Consider the following 26,086-nt stretch of genomic DNA (forward strand, 5'->3'; position numbering starts at 1 on the left):
GTTCAAATTATTTCACATTGACATACATTTCAGCTAAAAATAATGCAAAATGAGATATTTTGATATTTCCCGTTCACTTGCAGTAGGAAAAAAAACTTGAGAAGCTCCATCTGAATTCATGAAATCACAGCAGATTCCAATCAGATTTCAAATATAGGTTCATAGTTAAATGTCTACTGGCCCTCATGTAAAGAAATTCATAAATCTTTTTATAGCAGTCTTAAGTGCCAAGGCCAGGCACGGAAGGACGGTGTTTGCCAGCTGAAGAATTGGATTTAACGCATGACTTCAGAGATGCATATCTTTTTCTGTATTATAGTCATCAAGTTCTATGATGCTTCTTTGATTACTTGAAAATTTCAGCCTGGATGCTGAAATTTATATTGAAAAAAGTGTTATGTCACCCTGCTAGGCAGTTCCTGGCTAAGTGTCTGGTTAAGCTTTCTTAGAATGATTCCACAAGAGGCCAATTCCATTTGATGGACAGTGTAGGTTTTTTTTTTTTTTTTTTTTTTTTTTTTTTGTATTTGAAGGAAAATTCTCCTGCATTGTTTTATTGTGCACTGTCCATTTCTGTGACATACAAATAGCGTGAAATCATTTTGGGATCTCAAGGGAGTGAAGGAACCCACTGCTGCCATGATTACATCTAATTCACGACAACGATGTTCTTGGCGTCTAGGGATACTAATGGCTGTTACAAACTTCTTGTGGTCACGAGACTTGAGTGTGGTTGCAGTCAGCAAAACTATTGAACTAGCTTTGGAACATGAAAATGATTGTTTTGCATAATACTGGTGTTCAAAGAATTTGTGATCAGGTCATAATCTTGAATGAAAAATTATCTTGTTACTGGTGACATGGAAAGTTCCTGTCAAGTATGCTTTCAGGAGTTGAAAGTCACTTGACCTGGGACATGAGAAATCAGCATTAAGCTGCCCAAGACTATGAAATACTTACTTTTTGTATTTGGTTAAATATAGGATAAATGCACTGTGGAGTTACAGGAAGAAAAATGTCAGAAAGTCTATTCTGTGTGTAACTAGTTTGTGAAAGTATTTCCTACACAGCATTGGAATAGGAAATGTGTCTTTATGGTGATCCCAGACTTGTAAAACTAATTCTGAGTGTAAATGACTTTTTAACATAAGCTTTACAGAGGTAATTGATAGTCCTCAAATTAAATATGAACTATTCATGGTGCTTTAGACTATGTAACTAGCTTCCTCTGTCTATTTCTTACTGGTTCCTTATCACTTCTCCTTTCATTTTGTCCAGTTATAAATACAGGCCTATTTTTTTTTAATTAATTGGCATAAGACAAAAACAATAATAAAATGAAAGCAAAGATTTTACAAAAAAAATCTATTATACCCAGCATATAAATTACATATTCTTATTGTCATAAAATAAACCTAAATGACAGCCTGTAACATCTGTAGATGTCAGACAGGATATGCATTTTCCTGTTGCTATAACTGAGTGGTCAAATATTTCTGATTTTGCAACAAATAAGATCTAGTTTATTGACTTACCATGTTTGTGTACCTCTGTTTGAAACAACTGCTTCTAGAAAAGTTGAGATTCTTTTTTTGAAAAGAATTAATTTCCACAGAGATCATCTAATGTGGAAAAAACTGTTGACATATTAATTCTGGGTTAAAGCGCATAAATGTTTTGTGCCTGGTAACCAGGTACAAACATGAAACTTTACATATTGCAACCATGCTTTCTGTGTATTCAGAACTCTGATGATACTAATTCTGAAAGAAAAGTCATTAAAGCATTATGTACTGAGATGGTTGAATTAATTTTTATTTTAAATTATTTTCTGTAAAATTATAATGTACCTTGAGACCTTTTTCTGCAACAGGTTCTTTGGAAAATAAATACATAAGTGTATAAGAAGGAAAGAAGAGAAATCTTAAGTTACATGTCAAAATCTGATAAAACATTCTAATAGAGGGAAAGAAGGTAAGTAAAAACTTTTTTTTTTTTAATATTTACTCACTTCTGCATGTGCAGTACTTCAGTTGAAAACAAATCAGGGGCAATTTGATTAAATCTGCAGCTGCAAGTGAGGTTCTTCGTGCATTATGTCTATTCAAGGTACTCAGATCTCAGGAACTTCATCAGCTGCCAATAGAGGTTCAGCTGATGCTAGTACATCATGTAACTGGGAAGATACTCGTTGTGCCAGGTAGGACCAAGTGGGGCAGAGAGGATATTGTGAAGTTTTTAGCCTATTATCTGGTAGATCTGTGCTCCTACCGCAATTATCCTGAGTGCCAAACAGTTTTTTGATTATTTGTTCTGAATGCCTTGTGACCGTTTCAGATAGGGAGGTCCTAAACCTTCCAATCTAGCTAGCTAGCTCCTAAGCTACAGAGGGATTCAGGTCCACGCTCGTGAAATGTACTTTCAGACACCTTACTTCCATTCATTTCATTAGGAATTAGGTTGCAAAATGAAGCTGGGACCAAGCGATTTGCTTAAGGTCAAAATGAAGACTGTGGTGGAGCAGGAGTTACAAGTGTTTCCCAAGTGTTACAGTGGTTCCCCAAGGAGTGTAGGAAGTGGCAGCACATATTGAAGATAGATTTAGGTCTCTCTTTGTTTTCAATCCTGTTTGAAGTTTCATGGGGTGTTGAGACGAGAAGAAGAATGAATAGATTCAGTAGGATAGGTCAAAGGAGTCTTTTAGATACTTTTTTTCTTCTGTCACAGTAAGCTTACTCTTTATTTAGCCAAAGAACTAACCATTTCAGTGGAAGAACATACATTTACTCTGAATTAACCATTCTGGATGTGGACATTAGCTGAGAATGAAGAAAATCAAATCACAGATATTCGCTATCACTCTTGTGTTTCTAACTTGCCTTAAGTATGCTGGATTTGAGTCTAATGCTTTTGCACTGAAGTCATATAAAACTTGTTGTGTCAATAACAGATAATACTCTACCTAATAACGCAGTACATGACAATGGAGAAGACAACTGCTTTTGCTTGTATGTATTTATACTTATCGAATTGTGATGCAGATCTATGCTGTAGAGAAGGGATGCTCCAGAGTGCTTCACTGTGTGTGTATCTTCATTGATAGGTGACCAACACCCCACAATATGCTTTGGAAAGAAATCCAAGCACATGTGTGGAGAGGCATCGTTGCCCTTTCTTCTCTGCCTTGTACAATCAAGGGAAAATGCTTGCTCAATACACTGCTATATCCTTGCCCTACTCTGTAGCCTCAACCGTATGTCTCACTTCTGTTCTAGTTAAGTCTTTGAAGATTTGATTTCAGTCAGAGCCCATGATATCTGCCCTTAGTGTGGTGCATCCACCATATGAATGAACTTTAATTTCTGCCTTTTGTTGTCTCCTTATTGGTACAGCTTTGTAATGAATTCAGGGTGTCATTCAGTGACAGTTTCTTCTTGCACAGTGGAGCCTGAATAGAGAAAACTGCAGAGGACTGTTGATGTGAAATAAAGGTACCTTTTGTTTTTCCAAATACAATAAGATATATTTGCATTACAACAAGTTACACATTCCACAGACTGTACTCGTCAGGGTATATAAATTCTGTTTCCTTAATGGGTGTGCTCTTTCAAAGTGCCTTCGATTTGCCCTGAATTCATTTGGAATTTAAGACACTGAATATTTTTCAGGTCTCAAGCATGAGGAAAGTTGATCTGTTTTGCGTTGAAAAAGGCAAGGATTGTAAGGCAGAAATCTATCATATCTTTCAAATTTAAGGTGGCTAAGGGATAGTAGCTCCTCTGTTAATTATTAAATATGAGCTGCAGATACACTATGAAAAATATGCTTTGATCACAAGTAAGGGGTAGAAAAGATTTTTGATTGCCTGTTTAAAAAGCATCATCATATTTTATTGTAGCAAACAGATTTTCAGTAAAATAATGTTTATCTCACTGCAGAGAGTATGCTACAGGTATTATATAACAATTTATAGTTCAGGATATAGTTCTACATCCATATATCTCTGTTATTTATCAGCACTATTGTGATTTGGGACTTACAGATCGCAAAATTAAAGACAAAAATGCTACAAGGGTTTCAGTAAAAGAGATTTTATTCTTCTGAATAATTTCTAGATGATGTTAATTTGTGAACATCTGCTCTAATAAGTGATATGCTGATTCAATAGGTTAGAAGGCAAATGTGTTTTCTCTGTCTAGGAAAATATTTTCTTATTGCTCATAGCTTAATGGAGGATCAATGTTTTTCCTAGCTTTGAAATATGGTGAAAATGGGAAAAGACACTAGTAAGTAGAAGTAATACTGAATTGTTGCTCCTTGACCTATCTTACAAGAAAATATTTCTAGTCTTGTTTAGTGATACTGGTGAAGTGAATTCTCAAGTGAAATGGTGTCTCTCTGAACAGATTTGCTTTCAAATGGATGCAAAAAAAAAAAAAAAAAAGCATTTTAAATTGTCTAGTTCATGGCACACAGAAATTAGGATGTTCAGATCACTAGCTCTTCTTGAAAATTTCTATCCTGATGACTCTACTGATTTTGTTTCTTGGGAGGAAAGAACAAGACATATTTCAACATTTTTGATTTCTGCGGCTTTTAGTAGTTTTGAACTATGTCTAAGGGAGGTGACCAGAGAATCCACAATGTTTTTAAGCATGCTCTTGGTTGTACTGGCACATGAAACAATAGAGTGACTTAAAAGGTTTGCCTTATGCATGCTTTAATGTGTGCTAGATTGTAGCATTGTCTAAAGAAATACTTCTAATATTTTTGACCTCCGCTCTATGTATGAAAAGCTTCCCTTTTCATATATAAGATATCAGACTTACACTGAAAATGCACGTAACATGAACAGCAAGTTGAGGTGGCAAAAAGTACTAGGAAGCAGTGAGGAGTGGCTTTTCCCTAGGGGGCAGGGAGCCAGGAGCTGGGCGTGATCACACAGCTGCAGGGCAGGGGCCTCTCCAGCTGCGCCCCAAGTGAGGTAGCAGGGCAGGACTGTCAGGGGCACACAGGGGCAGCCCACGGCTTGGAACATCACCACGGTTGTGGTGACAAGGCACGACCTTGTCTAAGGTCAAGCCAAGAAGTCAGTCTGCAGGTTGGATTGATTTTTGTCTCTTAAACATTGAGTCTTATTTCTTCTGCATTTCCTTTCTTCTACTTAGCTACCTTTGCTGATGCTGGTATGTCTATGATTATTCTCCTAGCCCGTGCTGCTGTTTGTTTTGTGGAGAGAAATTACTTGTCCAGAACCTCGTCAAAGGCAAAGCTGGTTTTGAGCTGTGGAATGGTGGGGTCCCAAAGATGCTATTGTTTGTTATTGGGAAGTTGGGAAATAATTAAGGATGCTCTGATTTGGAATGACCTCTAGAAAGGTGTTACAGAGTTTTAGGTAGTATTTTTATAACTTTTGACTGAGATAACTAGTGGTTTTCTGTGCTTCATAAAAAATGCCAGGATTATCTTCATTTTGTTTTCCAAGGGTGGGAGGTGACTTATGCAGCTTGTATGTCATTTCTGCAGGTAGAATATGACTAGCCGTTGAAAAGGAGATTGAACCCAAAAGTTTAGCTTTCTGTGAACTCACAGCGTCTGGCACAGTGCTGTGAGTGTTCTCTGGATCCTTTCTCTGTGAGGAGCACTTAGTTTATGTGGCTTTCTAGGATAAATGAGTCCAAGAGGGTTCAGAAACTAAGTCCAGAATTCGTGCAGAATGACAGAAAAATTCACAAATTCAGTATGCTGTGAGAGAAGATGATTTTTTTTAATTATTTTTCACTAACAACTTAAAAAAAATACTTTAATTAGAGAGATTCACAGCTGCCTTCAGAGGTAGATTCATATTATGCTCTCTCCAGTCTTTGAAATACAATACTTTGAGCACTTCCTGATGTACAACATGAAGGATTAGCATCCTTTTCTCATTTGGAACCTTTTTGTTTGTTTATATAAATAGGCAGTTTATGTCCTGTAATTTCATGCTGTTAAGGCAGTGCTGTAGCAGTTTGTCAGTGGTACTCAGTCCTTGGAGGAAGGGAGGGCTACAGAAGAAGTCTCACTGGAAGTGAATTGGAGGAGCTGCCCGGTGACTGCATTTGCACCTTGTTCCTTCAGCAGAAGCTCAGCTCAGCTCAAACAGGATAAAAAAAAAAAAGTGTCATTGCATTGCTCTGAACCTATATACCTTCTGCTCACACACTGTGAGAAGAAATGCTGAGGGTAGATCTTTTGAGCTGATACAGCTAGTATTAGATACTAAACCTTTTCACATTGATAATATTTCATACACTCGGGGAAAATACGTTTAAATCCCAGGATTGTGGAGAACTTGTCAGGAATTACTTTGCATCTGCAGTGACCCTTGATGCTTCAGATTGTGGAGATACTTTGCTTTTTCTTTCTGAAAGTTCAGATACCTTTTTTCAGATAGATTCACAGGTAGTGGTCTGAGGTAATACTTGCCTGAAATCACTTAAGGTAGATCATGTTTCTGTTTTACTAGATGTTATTACCCAAATAGACTTGTAACAAACACGTTCAGAATTTTGTTTTCCTCACCCATACAAACATGCATGCTCTCTGTGCTAAAAGGAAAAAAAAACAAAACAAAACAAAAAAACCCCACTAAATTATTTATCACTATTTATAGGATAATTTATATGGTTAAATGTAGCTCCATATATAATATATATACATTCTTATGCAGAGATGAGCATCAAGCAGGGCGTTACATTCTGCAGGATTAAGAACCTTATTTACAAAGATAGGAAGATCTGCATCATTTTGCAGAACCTGATCCCCAAAAGTCTGAACCGAACTGGTTCATGGAGGAACATGTTTTGGAGCTTGGCCTCATTTCTTTTCATACCACTGACTTTAATATTGGGCCATGTAAAAGTAGCATTTATTTTTTGAGAGAGGGAGGAGATCACAAATGCAGAAGTGGAATTCTGAGTATGTTAACGCGACACGGCATGTACAGGACATGGCGCAGTGCTCAGGTATTTGGGCTGGTTCTGAACAGATTTGCTGAGAAGCTGGTACAGCCAGGCCCAGAATGTACGGGCTATTTGTGTGGGTCACTGTGAAATGTATCTTCTGTAACGTTTCCTGTCCTGAGATAACACAAATCCCTTTGAAAGTTATTGCTTTGTGCTACAGAGATATTTATTTATTTTTTTTTAATGTGTGTGCCTGCTTATCAGCTAGAGTAAATTAATATAACATTTGTGGATTTCTGGAATGCTTTCTTGAAGTGATATTTTTATTTTCTTTGTGAGATGGAACTAAAATGAAAAGGAACATCCCTGTGAAAGAGTGGGCCTTCTGTTTTTTTTCTTTGTTTGTTCTTTAAGAGTTTAGTACAAACTTTCCTCCCCTGCCTTCCCTTTAGATTTGTTTCTGTTTTCATTTGGATTCACTTTTTGTTTTTCTACTGCTAAGAATGTTGCAGACAAGATTTGGTACTCTAATACCAATAGAATGATGCTGAGAAGAGAATAGAGGAGTAGGACTTGTAACTATTTCTTTTTGGTCTACAGACATTATTCAGTCAGATCTTTAAATGATAAATTGATTTGTATAAGAACAAGCATCTGTATACATTTGTCATGAACTGAGTTTTATATTTTCTTTAGACACAGGCAGTTGCAACAAGTTGGATTTTACAGCTCTTGGGAAATTGTGTGCTTATTTGCATATCCACTTATTTTATGTTCTGGGAGTCTGATATAGTTGATATTTTAGGCTGACTGGATTTTATTGATCAGAGTCTATTTTTTGCATTTTTATTTTAGGGACACAACAGTCCTGTTCTATGGGTGCTTTTTGTTTTCTGAAAGCGTTTATGTATTTTTCATATGAGATATGGTGGTTTTTATGTTCTTTTTTTTCCTCACCAAACATCCTGCAAATAAGCCATAATCATGCTGGCATGTATTCAGAGCACTAGAGTACAGGGAACCGACTCTGACTGAATAATATTTACACATGGTTGGTGAATGCTATACTTTTATAAATACAACATTTACTTGTTCCAAACATTTCTGTTTTGAGATTTCTAAACTAAGGAATATTTTATATTTTCAGTCTATACAAAGGAGATTGTATGAAATGAACAATATGCTGATTCTTAATGCTGTAGTTAAATTTATACAGAATTTCTCACACTACTCAGTAGTTCCTTCTGCTATTGTTACATTCATGGAGAATTTTTTCCATTTATTTTATAAATGCAGAGTTTGGTGGACTGGCCATCATCAACATAAAACATTAAATGGTACTGCAGACCAAATTAAAAAAAGTGATTTAGATTATCATCTGCCATCATAACATCTAGGAGGTTCCATTCATAGTATCTCTCTCGTTACTGTAGAAAGAAAAGTATATATTACATCCAACTCCCTGAAGAGCTATTTTCAAATTTAATGGATCCAAAATGGTCGTGAGTGATAAAATGAACCACTCAGTAATGATGCATTTCTGCAAAGGCTCTGGTACTCCTTGCAGGTCCAGCACACTACCAATATTGCCTATTTGCAGTGTTTCTCCATGATTACAGCCTGTATTACTGCAAAGGAGGATTCTTTGAGGAGCTGCAGAAATTATAAATCTATTTGGGCATGCTCTACCTGTTGCTCCTGAATCCACTCAGTCTTTATTGCGTTCTTTTATAAGAAAGAGACTTCGGGGGGTGGGGGGGTGGGTAGAAGAGAGTGCTGTGAGAATAGGTAACCCTTACTTACATGTGATTATAAAGAATGAGGGATATTGTTTGTTTTCTACTCATCATTTACTTTGCAGACAACTCTTCCAGAACTATATGATTTGTCCTACCAGGTTTTAAGTACATAACTGCTTGGCAATTTCCTCAGATAGAAGAAGCGAATTTCAGGCACCAGATATGACAGTTGAGATGAGGAGTCCTTTCTTTTCCATTAGCTAGATTTTTCTCTTCCTAATCCAAAGTGATTACCAGTTATGAAACTTACTTCTTGAGGGTCATCTCTTTTTCAGCCTGTATCAGCATGCATTTTTAACTGAATTACCCTTGGTTGGCTAAGAGGTGATCACTGAAGAGACATTTCTATATGCTATGTTTTTTTTTTTTTTCTATCTGAAGCCTTGGAAGGGGAGAGGTAATGTTCTGTTGTCACAAAAATGAACTGATGGGATATAGAATCATTTCCATTTGAAAAGACCTCTAAGATCATCTAGTCCAACCTGGCACTGCCAAGTCCACCATAAAAGCATGTCATTAAGCACTACATCTACACGTTTTTTCAGTGTTCTTAACTGTACGTGACCTAGTAAGAAAACTCAGTAACTAACAAGAGAAGTATCATTTTAGCAGAGAACAAATTACATTGGATGTATTTGGTTTCTTTTACAGTAAAGAATATCATTACTAACCTCTTTCAGGTGTCTTTTACTTAGCTGCATAGGAAAGTGAGTAGTCAAAGAATACAAATAAACTCAAAAGCAATTGTAAAATGCTATCTGACTTGGAAAATGATGGCAATATAAAAGTGAATTCAATATCTTGCTAAAGGTTCTCTTTTTACTTTTGTTTCTAGTCCATTCTTTGCTGTGGTTCTCTTGCTATGATGACGTTCTTATAAGGACTATGGAGAAATGCAGATATACAAGAAAGATGACTTTTATGAGAAGTGAGGAAAATTAAGTCCCACAAAGTTTGGGGAATTTGGTTGTTATAATATTTTTGATGTTCCTAAAATGACTAAAAAAATTCTAATTATGAAAAGCAATATCAAGCTTTACTGCACTCTGATTAGTGCTATCAGTCACTAATATGTTCTGTTCAGGAACTGATGACACAAGATGGCTTAAATATGCAGTACGTTATTATTATGGATAGGTTCTAAATTTACTGAAGTATTTTGCCTAGTGCTGCAAAGTGTGAATTTCTGTCCAGAATAGCATAGTGTCTTATATTGATGTTTATGTAGTTATTAGAACTTTAGCCTTGAAATAAGTTGCAAAAGAACAGAATTGCAATTATAACATAGTAACCGAATACACATAGGTTTCAACACAATTAAAAAATTCTTAAAATGTAAAGACAAACCAGTCAATGCTAAAACGTACTGAGCACAGTCCTCTGGTTGAGAAGACTTCTTACTTTTTTTTTTTTTTTTTTTTTTTTTTTACTTTTTTGTTTAGTTTAAACAAAGATTTATTGTACCACCTTCTCTCTGTCTGTACTGGTTAGAAAATACTGATTAATTTATTGTGGTGATCAAGGATTCAATACTGATTAGAAATACTTTTAGTCATTACCACAGTTTATAGTAGCCTGTCAGTTGTCTTCTGTGTTCGCATGTACCACAAACATCCACTCTCATACAGGCATCCTAACTTCTTTCTGACTTGGCTGCAATTGTTATCCTGAGTTAGCATTTGCAATTGTATTATATAAAATGAAGTGATCCCATTTCATAACTTAGCTATTGATTTCTGTGTAAATATAGATTCACAGACAAATTATACAATTTTGTGTAAGACTTAGTTACAGAAAATGTAAATAGTGTAAATGCAACTTTTGAGGAAAGATCATTAATTAAGGATAGGTATTGGAAAATAAAGCTCATCTTTGTGGTCCATTGTTTGCACTGGAAAAAGTCTTCTAGTAACCAGCCTCTAGGTTATGAATACAGTTTTTGTTCTGACTTAGTAGCTGAAATATTTAGTTATTTTCACATCATAATTGCTGGAGGAATAACAGTTTGACAGTTAAACAAATAGTTTATAGTTAGTCAGGAACTTCTTTGTCAGAAATGTGGCTTTTTCTTCCTTGCCTCTCTGGAAGATTTGCTTATTTAATGGAGGTAACACTGCAACATTTAATGCTGGATGTTGGTTTAGTTTGTGTATGCAAATTATATAACTTTTAAAAAATAGTTTTTGTGTGATATTTGTATATTTGGTGCATTACAGTGATTAATTATTATAGTGTCTTTCTGCCATAAGCTAATCTTCAGAATACTTTTGAATTAACAAAAAAAAAAATTAAAAAAAAATCCACATATGGACATTAATTCACAGATGTTAGGAAGCATGCACTGTAGTTTGTCTTACATCACTTTTTATGACCTCTGTATCCAGTTACTTAATGTTATAGAAATCATTTTTTCCCACTTGCAGTGCTATAGATTTTTTTTTCTCACTTGTAGACTAGTAAATATTGACCCCTGTCTTTTCAGTAAAGTGCATCACCTGATGACAACAGCCCTTTGCTACCTGGTTTGTTAGGCTAGAAAAAAAGTGTCTTTCTCTACACTTCTGTAAAGCTGCAGAAAACCCATTCACTGTCTTCCAAGTCAGAATGCTGACTCTCCTGTTGTTCAGGAAATGCATGGCAAAGTAGGCGGTAGGAGCTAAAAGTGTAAAGAAGAGTGACCCCAGAAGCAAGACATTCAGAAACTGCTGTGAACTTCCTGCAGAGTGTTGTTTATGTAGTATCGTGAAAGCAATGCACGTGTGTGATAGATGAGTAAGTCACTGCGGTCAGCCAGTGCAGTAATCTTTGCTTTGAAATGCATATGAATTAAAAAGAGTTGGAGAGGGTAATGTAGAAGGCGGTTCAAGATAGTATTAGAGTATAATTGCTTGTGATCTTGTTTGGCTTAAGACACTATTTTTAGAAGTTTGTAATCAGGAGGAAGGTGATGCACCAACCTTAGATTATTCATACATCTGGTTTAGGCAAAAAAAGTTAAATTGAAAGAAATTCGATTTATTCAATTAAACTGTGTTATCGTTTGATAGTAGATTTAAATATGATACCCTCTGCATTTACAGTAAGAAATATTATTTCATAAACTGCAGCTGAGGGACTGTGTTAATTATACATACTTTATGTGAATATTTCAAAAACTGTTGAGCTCTATCAGTCATTTCCCAGAGTAACAACTTAATGCTGAGATCTAGTCCTTGTGGAAAAGGATGTTGTCAGGAAATCATGGGGGATTAGTCTTACTCTTCCCTCTTTCTGTGCCTTTTCATGCTATTTGGTATGTCATTCTTCCCCAACAAAGCTAGACCAGCACTTTCTCCTGCTAGTTGGAGTTCAACTGCAGTCGTTCTGCCTTAGGTCTTTGTGTTTGTATGGCTTCCAAAGGCAAGTTTGTTGCTTCCTTCATTTTCCTCAGTAATCAGGCTTTTAGGGATGCTGGCAGGTAGTGTCTCGGCAGTTTCCAATGCTGTCAATAACATTGAAGGTTATTTAACATCAAAATTTGCTCTGTGTGTATTTGACAGGGCTTTTATTTTATTTTATTTTATTTTATTTTATTTTATTTTATTTTTTATTTTTTTTTAAATGCTGTTCTGAGGGCTGCTTTGCACTGCTGGAGTTTGTGAGGAGGCATTCCTATGGCTTCACCACACCTACTTCAACATTACACCAAGATGGATTATAAACATTTAAAGTAGTTGTTGCAGATGCTGTCAGCAAGTGAAAGCAACCATCACAGTACCATAAAAGGACAGATTACAATTTAAAAATCTCTATGTTTGGTGATCAGAGGTGCTTTGAAAGACACTACAAATGGGCACGAACTTGCAGATAACAATAATTCAGCAAAACAATTCTCTCAGATCCATAGGAATGTTTTGAGGCTCACGCTTGTGGAAGGTAATACCACAGAGAGTTGTTAGTGTGGCACTGTCATTCTTAAAATATTCCTTTAAAATGAATGACAATTTTACTTGCCAATCCAGTAAAAGTTTAGGCAAATTCAGACCCATGTGATTTCAGCTCCCATGCAAGGCAGTAAAAACAACAGTATGCTGAAGAGTTTCAAAGACAAGCTTTTAATTTAGACAAAGTGGAGAATACTCAGGAAATGCTTGGTTAGAAGACCAGTGAAGTGGTAGAATGAGCAAAAGAATGAATGTTTGTAATATAATTTGCAAAAGAAATAAATTTTTAAAATCATTCTTGAGCTCCCTGAGCTCCTTTAAAATTGATGAATGAATACTCCAGTAACTGAAAAGGGCTGAGAGCAGTGCTGAAAGAGGGACTCAAGAATAAAGAAAAAGGACTGCAGTATTTAAGAGCTGAAGAATAGAAAAATGTAGAAGCAACTTCTGGAGAACTGGCAAAAACAAAGCAAATTACAGGGTTGTAGTCAGACACACGAGCCATGTAACATAGATGGAGGTAGAAAACATTGTTTTGCTTTGGCTTTCCAGATTTACAGGATATGCTTTACAATTATTTGTCAACTTAAACTCCCTACCGCAGTTTATTCCTCTTGCTTGCCTCCCAAGCTTCCTCTTGTACTATTTTTTTTTTTTAAATGTGCCCCAGTGTTTTTTGTGAGATTGATTGAAGTTTTCTGTACAGTTTAGCATAAATCTGGTTTTCTTGTCTGTACCTTACAAACATCTTGAAGTTTTATGTTTATTCTAGAAGGTCTGCTGTGTGACTAAAGTTGGGGAAATATGCCACCAAAAATGCTGCCAGTATTTATTTACCTGCATTATTAAGCTGTCATTGATGGTAGGTGGCCCCTTGGTTTTCCTCAAAGATCTGACAGTGGCTTTTCAAATACCTTCTTTCTTTGACTTGGTTGTTTTTAAGAAGTCTGTGCCATGTTTCTTTATGCTATGAAAACACAGTTAACAGGGTATAGCTGAGAATGGAACTGCGCCCAGTTACATTACTTCTGGCTCTGAGGTACAGTACGTGTCCTTGGGGACAAATTCTGCTCTTCACATTAGCTGTATGTGTGTAACTCAAAGCAGTTTTTCCATCTGTGTCAAGTTTGTTCAGATCTTATATAAACACTGGCTTCAGCAGTTATTCTAGATGCTTTGAAATAAACTGTTACGCATTTGATTTTGGGAAAGCCTACGCTCTGTCCAGAAACAACCAATTTTTCGTTCTCTGGCTATTTGGTTGTTTCCAATGTTTGTAGCCAGTTATCTATAAATATTTGTGGTTTTGAAACCAACTTGACCCCAGTGTTAAATCACATAACTGATGCTACCCACTAAATGTTATTTATGACTGTCTGCCAGTTCCAATAACTACTTTTCTTGGTCTGTTTGTGGTACTGGCACAGCATATAATGGGGAGCTGTAAAAAGGCTAAAAAATTGGTTGGCTTTTTTTTTTTGTGTGTGTAGTAGTTATTAATTTCCATTCATAGTGGGTCTCTGCCAGTTTGTTAGAATGAGTGAGAACATGCTGTTCTCATATTTCTGTATGTTTTACAGCAATCTCTAAATGACAGATGCTTTTTGGCTCTGTGCCTGTGTGCTGTGTAGTTTACCATGTTGAAATTTTGCAGTTTGCTTCTGTCAGTGTTGTGGAGCTGAGTTTTCATACCTGCTGTGGATCTCAGTGTTCTCAGCCCATCTCTGTGGGGAGAATTACAACCCTCATGCGCTGAAGTGTTATTCTGACAAGCTAGAATGCTGTGTTAGATAGCTCAGCATTAGTTTTGCTTAAGATAAAAAAAAAAAAAAAAAAAAAAAAGATATTTAGAAATGTTCATTTAATATAGAGTCACACTCCTGAACTAGCAGTAATTGGCAGTACTCCATTTATTTAAATGGAGTTAAATAAACTCATACCACACTACCTGGGGTAAGAGTCAAGCAAATATTGAGTCTTTCATGAGCCAAACATAAATGAATCTGAAATTCGTGTTTTCTAATGTTTGTGTATTTAGAAGGGACTAATGTAATGGCTTGTTAAATAACGGCACTGCTTCTGGTTACTCAGAATTAAACTTATAAAAATGCTGATTCCAATATTCTTGCAGATAAGATGAATTGATCCCACAATGAACCTCTTTATTATACCCCATACACTAACCAAATGATTTGGAATCTGTTTCAATATACTAAGACCCGCATTTTAAAGGAGTCACAAAATTTCTCCTACCTCTGAGGCACATGTTTTACAATTGGAAGTTTCAAACTGCTGAAGAAAGAACTGAGTTAAAGCCCTAGCTCAGCAATACCACCCTGACAAACTTTTCAGCTGCAGCCATTCGGCAATGATGCCTTCTGGAGCAACGTCACTTAGGCATGTATGCTGCCTCCACCTGAAGAATGGGGGTGCAATATGTGCAGTTCTCCCTGGCCAGGCAGCTCTCTCTGATGTCTGTAGACTTTACAGTCAGAAGACTGGGGGTCTGCAAGTGTGTTTTGCCTCTGAGTGTGTGTGGGACGGGGGAGTGAGGGGCAGGAGAGGGAGCAAGGGAGAAGTAGTGTGTTGTAAAGGGAAGTTCTTTATACCAACAAAGCATGAAGCCACTGGAAGACTTCTGATCTATTTTATTTTATTTTTTCAAAAATGTGTCCTGCTCTCAAATATTTTCACGTTGATTTTGGACCATTTTTCCTAATACCATTGCTTGTTTCCTGACGTGACACTAGTGGTTTAGAAGTTGCAGCAGTGCTGGATTCTGATGCCTACAGTATCAGCAATTTCAACACTGTTGAAGCCTGTTTGCTTTACTTGAGCTACTCCAGCTTGAGCTACTGTACTCTTCTATCCTACCTCAACTGCTGTGATTATGCCAAACTTGCAGATGTCTGATTCTCATCAAAGTGATGTGCTTGGGTACAAGCTTGCGTGGACTATTTAAATCTAATAAATCTGTGTAAATGATTCAAGTGGCTAAGAGGTAGATGTGATTTGACAGATGAGAGTTGACATAGAAGTTTTATTTTCACAATATATATTCTAGTGGTAAGAACAGGAAAAACAAAAAAAAATTGAGCAGCAGATTTTTTTTTCTCTGTTCTAACGCAGGAGCATTATAATTAATGCTTATTTTCCTTTTTTTTTTTTTTTTTTTTTTTTCCCATTGTTTTTCCCCCATCATGAGTTGCAGTAATTGTTCCCTGAGAATTTGGTGGTGGAGGGTGATTTCTCACTGTTCACGTCAATAATGTTCCTCTGTAACATTATTAGGTGATGACTAGTAGCTTCAGTGCAAGTTAATAAGTTTTCAGCTATGTTTTATCTTCTCATTCTTCAATTCAGGTTTAAGTAAGCCTGCTTTACTTCATAATGGGGATAAGCTAAGTCTGTACATACAATCAGTTATAATAGCTCATCTGACAAGCAAGAGCAGGTAAGCTACTCTATCCTGGTTTTGCTAGGTCGTGTGCTTATTTCCTAGTCATGAACTACATTAATGCATATCAGGAGTAGTGCTGTAAATCTAATTAAATATGAAGCTAAACGTGATGCAAAGTGTGAGGTGAGAATTAGGTCCATTTGAACTGTGAATAAGGCATTTTGTAAGATGGGAAAATACTTCTCAAGGAAGTCTGTCTAAATTGGGTCATGCATGAAAGAAATATAAATTGACATGTAATGTGCTGTTGATTCTTTCACAGCTGTCAAATGTAGATGGGCAGATCTTGAAGCTAACTGGAAATCTCAGGAATTAGGGCAGCATTCAGTGTCTGAGCAGCCATCTTTGGGAATTGTGTCTATTTCTGAGTGCCTTTAGGCCAGCATCCTTAGTGTCTGGGAACGTTTGGGAGCATACACTTAATGCCTGCATTGAGTGCTGTACATATATCACTACTCCTGCTGTATCAACATCATTGCTATAATCCCACATTTCCCTGTAGAACACTCTGTATATATAGTCAAGGTTTTGCTTCTCGCTGTGCTATCAAAATTGCTGTGTAGATAGTAGCCCGATTGTCATTAGGGAAGTCTCATGGAAATGTTTCTTTACAAGTTCATGTTAGCACAGAGCAACCCTTTCACCCTTACATTAGCCCAACAGATTGCTTTAATGAACAAACATTCTCACAGCTTAGCAGGGTGCAAGAGTGTACTGTGGTGTGCTTAATCTGCACAGTGCATGAAATTTTTATTTTTTTTTTCTTCATGGAGAAAGGTTCCCTAGGTAGGTATCTTTGAAATACCTACCTGTTGTGAAATCAGTGACAGCACTGCATGAAACCTATGTGGGAGTAAAAATCTCCTTCTTCCAGGGCTGGGGAAGATCTCAGAAAAATATTGTTGGCCTGCCACGTCCAAAAGCAGTAGTGTGTGAGCCATGAGATCATTCTTTCCTTGAAGGAGGTGATAAGCATCATAGCATTGGTTAGTAAAACAGACCTTTTTCATATTTCAAGCCATAAGAGGATAGGTCCTTTAGGATTGTGGTGCAGCCTGAGCAGAGCTGTGCAGCAGGTTCAGGCATGGCTGGTCATACCACGTTCAGCAAAATCTGGAAGGCAGGAAACCAGTTCCAGGGTGTGAAAGTAAACTAACATTCAAAAATAAATGTGACTGTGTTTTCAAGGTCGGCTTTTTTAAACTTCACAGCCTGGAATGCCAAGCTTTCAATACAAGGTAAAAGGAAAAAAAAAAACAAAACAAAAACAACACGTTTAAAGTCATACATATAGGAACCTCTTACATGGAAAATAATACATTTTAATAGGCACCTATGCTTCCTATTCCCACTAATTTGCAAGTGTGGCATGTGAGGTTACTTCTAGAGTGTACTAGCATACTGCTCCAGTCCTAGCAATTTCTTCTATAGTTTCTTTCTTGGGGACTGTATTTTTTACCATATTAGCTATCCGGCTGCAATTGTTATGGTAAAATATGCAAACTGTGCACTACAATATATAATACAGTATGGCTACTGCAGTGTAAAGCAAAATTACTGTAGCCAGCAAGTAAAATATTCCTGTATAAAATAGATACCAGCTGTGAAGTAAAAAGTACTGAAAAGCTGTGCTTTGGACTGTGACTCAGTAGTTAGAAAGACACAAAACAGCTATGGTTGGTAGAAAAAAGAAGGAGCTCTGTATCTACGTACAATGAAGGGGAGGGTATTCCATGTATGTTTGTCTTAGAGAAATAGGAGACTTAAGTTACAACTGATTCTTTGGCAACTTGCCAATCAATTTTTTATTTTGGCTAAAACAAGGCATACCTCTCTTCAGGCAGCTTTGACTGTGAGAGTTCAGCGTGGTGCTTGTTATCTACTGGTGCTTGCTACAGAACAGCTTGAAACAGTAGCACCGGAAAGTGAGATTTGTCCTCAGTTGTCTTAACGTGATGTAACCATCAAAGACAAATTAGGTCAGCATATTTAACTGCTTTAACAGTGAATGCTATGCCAATAACTTTCAACAGTCCATTTGTCCATGAGAAATGCCTATATATTCTAGCAATATAGATAGCATTTATGCAATTAAGACTAGGTTTTGCTTTTATTTATACAGATTATAGCTCAGTAGAATTCGATTGAGTACCTCAGAACTTACTCATATCTAAATGTGTACTAGATTGTATTTAGCTTTATGCAAATAGGTAGTGGAGGCGGAAAACAGAGAGCTTTTGCTTTGCTGTCCCTGAGCCAGGTTCACGTACAGGCTCTGTCCTTGTAATCAGGAGAGCAGTGACTGCTCCAGGCTGGTGACTGCACGGGGTTAACCTCCTACTTAACACCCAGTGTCAGTAGGCAGAGTTTTGTGTGTTTCTTTCTGCAGCCCTGACCATGACAACATTTAAATCACTGAGTTTTAAACTGTGGCCTGTGTTTTTGAAATTTTTATCTATAAAGCTAAATCGATAATACATTTCAGTTTATCTTGCTTTTTAACTTAGGTTGAACAATATTTATACTAAACATTTTTGTTTGTTTTATTTTTTAGTGTCATGTTTGTATGCAGCCTGCATGGAACTTCCTGATACTGCTTCTATACTTAAGGCTAATAATTAATTTAAGCTGTCCTGACCAATTAAAAGAAAATGGAACAAAATTTTAATCAAATCAGTTCAGTTGGAAGCATAAATCAAGGAAGTCCATGGATTTCATTGAGCGAAAAATGTTCTCTTCTGCCTATAACTGCCACTTTCAGAAGCTTTGTATTTCTCAGCAGTTCATTGGTCTGGAATGAGTTGGTGAAAGAAGCCAGCTCTAAAGATCAGGATTAACTTAATCAAATAGTGGACTGAACATAATCCTGTACTCAAATTTAAACTTGATTGTGCCTCAGGATTCTGTTTGCATGATGGATCTTATCAACTTTCAGCCTGTTGGCAGGAGGGAAATAAATTGTATAACTATACTATTTCAGTGCACCAAAGTTAATTGAGTTTCCTGACCGGTTTGTCTGTTTTCATTAATAAATTCTCTAAATAAAATCATTCAGAGAATTTTCTTTTTAAGATCCTGGTACTCATTAGTGTTAATACATTGTTAACACTAAAAGTCCACATCAGCTCTACTGCTGTGCCTGGCTGTACTCATGAATATAATTCCTATTCATTTAGCTCACTGTATGCTAGTGGAATAGAGGTAAATTTTTAAAGCATCAGTAACTTGTTATCCTTGTTTGAATTTAGGATGACAGTTTTTATTGAATCCTGCTTGTATAAGTTATATCTTGTGTGGAAAAAAAGGAGTTGTGTATCCTTAGTTTTTAGCCTTCCGCTGAAGCTGAAGTTTCATTTCAAGACAAGCTGCCTGGGATCTTTTCAGAGCACCTTGGCAGTAGATTCTTATTTGTTTCTTTTGCCATCTTGGGAGGTAATATCTTTCTGACATGCCCCAAACATTTAGGACATTTAGTTCTTTGCTTATGTAAACTGCAGGTTAATTCATTAAGAGAGAAAACATATCTCCTAGTAAAAGTTGAAGACAAGGGAGATCCGGGCTCTGCTTCCTAGAATCTATGCATCTATCAGTCCACAGGCCTCGAAGATGGCTATAAGGAGAGGAATGTTTTTTATTCCCAGATTTGATATAATGACAAGGATGTAAGTATATATTGGAAAGTTACCCATAGAGCCAAGAACCTAGAGTGAAGAATGCCACTTAAATCTGCAAATACAGTTTTCTTTTGTACGGCTTAAAAGTTTACTTTTTTTTTTTTCTTTATCTATTTTATCTCAATAGTTTTAGTTTTAATAGTTATTATTTCTTATGAAACTATATTGATAAATCATAAACATCAAAATTTAACACAGCTTTGGAAATAAAATCAATGTAAGGGAAAGCAAACAATGTCTAAGCTTTAGGTACTTCAGACTTAAGTTTTTCTTTTGAAGTTTCTTGAGCAGAATAGAGCATTATTCATGATGTGTTTTACTTCTTGACAGTTTTAACTGCAATAATGACCAAAACTCCTTATATGAAGTTGATATCATTTTTGATAGTTGTTCCTGAAGTTATTTTTATACATGTTGTCCAGGTTGTTCCTGGAGTTATTCTGTATGAGAACAGAGAAAAGGAAAGCTTATTATACCATAAACCTGACAGTTGCTTCATATAAGCAGAGTATTGTAGCTATCAGAGGGAGAGTGATCTAGTAGCTGTGTGTGACATTGCAGTTTGTAAGCCTAAGCCTTGGGCAGACTGTTTAACCACTATGTGTGCCAGTTAACTCGCCATGAAGTGGGATGGCTGCATTGCAAATGATGAGACAGTGACAAGGATGGGACCATCCTTGTATCCTAGATACAGAGCCCAGAAGTCTATAGAGACGCAGCTGTCTGTTTTGAAAAGATACTCAAAGTTTGTTTGTTTTATAGTAATATTGATGTTTGCAAGGCTGTATGTTTTAATTAATATAGTCAAAGATAATTTAGAGCTGCTTGTGATGCAAGTCAGTATCCTCTCTTCACAGATTAATGACTAGAAAGTATCTTAGATCCTCAGGTTAAGATCCTTTTATTTTTATCAGTGCAATTCTATTACCTGAGTCAGGACTTAGATAAAGTAGGAACAGTTGTGTTATGCAGAACAGTGCTGATAACCCATGTAGAGATATTTGTTAGAAATTGTGCTTACTTTGCTGCTGAGGGTCTTGAAACAGAATGAAGACAGAAAGCAAGACTAACCAAAATGTGCTTTGGTTATGTGCACAGACATTCACATGTACAAACATTAATGAGATGTGGCAGAGAGGAAAGTAATTGAAGAATTCAGCTGTTCAGCACAATTACACATGTACACATGCACACACAAAACATTGTGTTAGCAGCATGTGGATCCTTAATAGCACTATTTCATATTCTCTAGCTCACTGAAGTCCTCTGGCTCCCTGTTAAAGTGCTGGTTTCTTTTCTGTTGTCTTCCAGCTGTTGCATTGCTCTGACTTCTGTTGCCTGTACAAGCCTAATAGCTTGCTTTTCCTGTTACTGCCATATGAGGATAGAGGAATGGTAGCCACATTTTCAGTTTGCAGACCATTGCTGAGGGGTAGCATCATAAAGATTCACAGCTTCTGTCAAGCCAGTGGGGGAAAGGGAAATCAAATTTAGAGGTGACTTTACTGCTGAACTTGTGTTTCTGTTCATCATATTAGTCCTCTGACTTTAATTTTATTCACACTATAATTTAGTGAACAACCTTTACTGTTGCTGAAGACAATAAGAACTGTGTGGGAGCCCTCAATTCAGGCCCTTGAATTCCGTTGATTTCTCAGTCTGTTTGTGCAGCCTGCTTTGAAGGAAGCCTTTGCTCAAGTCCTGACTCTGTAACAGGCCTCTGCAAATAGTACTTGTTATAAAATATCCCTTAAAGCATATGAAATACATACCAGTTCCTTCCAACTTTTAGTTCTTGTGGTTCTCCTCAGTATATACAGTACTAAGTTTCCTTTCCATTCCGTTTCCTATTTCATGTATATATTTTCTTTTACCTCTGTACAGAGTTTTTTTTTTTTTAAATTATTTGTCTGCTACTGATTATTAGAGTTATTGAGGAAAACTGTATTTAAGCTGAGTAAGTTAGATTTACAGTGGGTATGTGTTTCATAAGATGAAGAATGTGAAATATTATTAATTGACTAATGAGTTCTAATGATTTCTAACTCTAGTGAAGTCAACATTTGCCATTGAGTGATTTGACATATACTTGAGGTAATACTAATCAACGTACTGCCCTAACTATAATTTACTGCTTTTGTTGTTATTCTGTAATACTGTTGGGTCCACTATGTAATTGTGTAACTTGACAGGATGTACATTATATTTTACAATTTAAACATTCTTTTTCTGCTCAAGTAAAGGATAATTCTTTATATGGCAGTGTTGCATTCAAGGTAATTTCTGGTGTTTTCTTACACGTGGATTAACGTGCCTTCGTTTTCATTCTCTGTGTCCTGTCATCACTTAGCCATGTCTGTTTAGGTCATGATTATGCACTGGAATTTTCTAATGCTTATATTGGAACAATACTTCTGATGTTAAAATATTAAGTTATTAGTAAGTGCTTAACCCACAAATTCTGTACAAGTGGGGAGCTCCACCCCATCAAATTCTACTCAAACACTGTCCAAATGCACTCACTGAGTTACAGTATATGAGGCTTAGTTTGTAATCTTTTTGTACCATAGGCTGGTTTTTTTTTTTTTTTTTTTTTTTTTTTTTTTTTTTGTCTATAAAACCGACTCAGCACATTTTTAGTTAATAGAAAATGAGTGAATAGAATCTAGGTACTAAAAACTTCTTTGCTTTGTGAAGCTTCCTGATAGGGATAATATTAAAGAAGGAAAATCCCTATTGTCCAAGAAAAAAGTATTCTCAGGTCCATGCATGCAGGCAAAAGTTCAGAATATAGGGACTATATTCCTATATTTTTTTCTTTTACAAAGCTGGCAGACTATAACATGCATTGACAATTTTATCAACCGTATTGTCTGTACAGTAATTCTGTTAAAAGCTCAATGTGTGACACTATTCTTAAGTCCAGTTTATGCTGCATGGATGTACCCATCATTGCAACAGGCTTGACTTTCGCCATATATCAACTGTTTTTCATAACATAGGATTCTCAGGTTTCTTGTTCTCAGGTTTGTGTTCTGCCTTTTCTTTGTGCTTAGCTCCATTTGTTCCAGATACTTAACTGATATATGTAAATTTACTACTGTTCTCTTAGCGTCCTAGTATTTTTAAATGGACTTTTAGGAGATTGTCTTTTAGCAGTAGTCAATGGAACTTTTCTGGATTATTGTCTATGTTACAAAAATCAGGATTTAACCTATAGCAATCCGTGTGACGTGATTACATTTTTAGAAGAAGAGTTGTCAGTATTCTGCAGTGTCAGAGACAGCAGAAGCACAGTCCTTCTTTTATCCACAGGGTTTGAGGTACATATTTCATGGATCCTCGGGGATCCTGGTTTAGTAAGAAGCATTTTTTCCCTGTTAATTCCTAGTAAAATATATAGGTTTCTATTTTAATCACACTAGTTCTGCTTTGATGCTGCACAAGGGGATTATACAATACATTCTTCTGTGCTGATTGTTATCCTTTGGTAGTAATTTATGTTTACATATTATCCAAAGTCTGTGGTCCTGAATGTTATTCTTGGCTATGCTTGTGTAACATTATTGGAGACAGTGGCATTTTGAAGGTGTGACTGAATTAAGAATCTGATCAGTCAAGCAAAAAAAGCAGGTACTTTTCCCTTTGCTTTCCTGAGCAGAAAGAATTATCTATCACCAGCTACCAAACAGCATTTCTATGCCTGCAAATGGAGGTTTTAAGCCTTGGAATCTCACTATTGTTGACAGAATTGTTTTTCTGTGACTGTGAGCCTTGTTCTGTGCTTCTGGAAGGATGCATGAAGACTTGAACCTGCAGTTTAATTCTTGATACCCAAAGAAAGCACTGTGGCTTCACAGCATGCATAGATGTTCTGTTGAATCAATGTTTGGGGAGATTTCAGATGTAAAATTATAGTCAGGTTTACTCTGTAAGTTTTAGCTACTGTGGCTGAAAATGGATATACTACTCTTCATTGGAAAAGTCGAAGCTAAACAGTTCAGCAGGGTCTGTCTATTTTGTTCATTCAACATAGCTGATATCTAGCTTCTGGTAGTTTCAGGCAGGCTTTATACAGAACTTGAAGTTCTTACATCCAAGGCAGTGGCCAAATTCTGTCTTCATTCCTTTGAACCCAGAATTAACTGTGGGATTAAATTTGAGTAGCTGCAGAAGAAATTAAGTTCTTGTTATTTTATTTTATTTTATTTTATTTTATTTTATTTTATTTTATTTTATTTTATTTTATTTTATTTTATTTTATTTTATTTTATTTTATTTTATTTTATTTTATTTTATTTTAATGTATGCTCTCTGAACTTTGCATATATTTGTCCTTTTTTTTTTTTTTCATTCTTCTTCTAGCTGGAGAAAATTTTTATTACCCTTGATCTCTATGCTCTAATAGCTGAATGTTTTCAGAAGATACAGAGCTTTTGGTAAATCTGGGTTAGTCTATGTCTGGAGGAGTGCAATATTGTAAGAAGTACTATATAGAAGCATGGATGGAGAACTTTACAGAAGATGTACTATAGAGAAGTCTTTAGGCCCTTCTGATATTTTGCTGCAGCTATGCTGAAACTTTGTTGTGCTTTACAAGGCATTCTTTGTGAAGTCAGAATTTGCACCGGTTTTGTCTATCTGTTAATTGTATGGGTAGTTGTTATTGAACTTTACAAAGTACCCCTGCCTTAAAGCAAGAGGTCTCAGCAATGAAGACATATAATATGTTGAGCAAGTCGATACAAAAAAAATTATAGTCGATGGCAGTCTTAATATTTCTTGTTACTGGAATGTTATCAGAATTTCTTCTTTGAATCAATCAGTGAAATGACAAAGTTTAAGAAGTTATTTCTTAAATTGATATATCATAGCAGATTTCAGTATTCCAAAATCATGAGAGAAGAGGGAGGCAGATCACAATTTGTATACAGTAAATATCTTGAGTTTTGACTGTACTTTTTAAAATGCTCATCGTTCTGATGGTAAGAAAGAAGTTTTTTTTTTTAAAAATTGAGATATATCAATCTAAGATCTTTTCCCTCTCTTTGGACTAAAAGGAACAAACTTTTTCCTTTGACCGTGATTATTTTTCTTTTTTAAATTTCAAAAGGATGGAATACATTAAAATAATTTTCTTACTGAGAACAGTTAACCAGTATTTAAAGTGCAGTCTGAATTATGTCAGAGGTGGTTTGCATGATAGATGTGGCACTAGGTTCTCAGTGTAATAATTAAATGTATGCAAGAGCCTATAGAGAGACAGATGACTTGTTTAGTTTTCAGAAAGTGACAAAACTACTACACATTTCTAATACTAGTTCTGTTTTGGAGTAAAGTCTCTGTGCACTTCTGAGCAAAACTGTACATTTATTTATTTATTTCCTTGAAATTCAACCTTTGCAAAAGGTTCCTCTTCCAAAAAATAATTGAGAAGCAGATGCATTGTAAAAAATGTCAGCACAAAAAGGCATGTCATATCCTACACCTTTTTTTTTCTTTCCATTTTTCTCTTCTGTTTTTGTTTTTCTCCTGCCAATCTTTGTACCTAAAATCAGATGATTTAACATTTCTTATTCCACTGCCATTTTCTGGCACTTGATCCAGTTCTTAAACTTTCTTATAATTATCTGTCAGCCTAGCACAACATTTTAGAAAATTAATTGTGTTCTTAAGAATAACAGACACTTTGATTCACATAGCAACACGCTGTCACCACTTCATGTTAATAATCTGCTGGTTATGTTCCTCTTCCAGGAATGCATATATTTTAGCCAGCAAATATATACCGTAGACTCTTTTTCCTCATTTTTGTCTACTGTAGGATATTTTCCCCAATATCCCAGACATTCTTTTAAAAACGTAATTTCATATATACTTTGGAAAATTGCTGAAATGTTAATAATTTGGGGATTTTTATATTATTGGTGGTTGCTATAGGCACCCAAAAGCATGTTATTGAGCTGCTGCTTTACTGGTGTCTGCAAAATCCTACAGCTATTGAAAGTACAACCTGGCTTAACGTGCACTAGTGTTGTGTTTTTTTTGTTTGGTTGTTTTTTTCCTTAATGGATCAATAATTTATATGATTATGTTTTTTTTTTTTCTTTTTCCTGAGGAGAGCAGCTGAATGTTTACAGTTTTATTTTGAATGTTATGATAATTTTCTGTTTTTGAAAATGTACCAAAACAAACAAAAAGAACACCTCCTAAATATGAATCCTTTTATCTATCAGAAAGGAAAGACATGGCATGTGATAGTGCAGCATTACAATGTAGGTTTCTT

The sequence above is a fragment of the Aythya ferina genome (genome assembly GCF_964211825.1).
Source record: "Aythya ferina genome assembly, chromosome: 5".
Taxonomy (NCBI): Eukaryota; Metazoa; Chordata; class Aves; order Anseriformes; family Anatidae; genus Aythya; species Aythya ferina.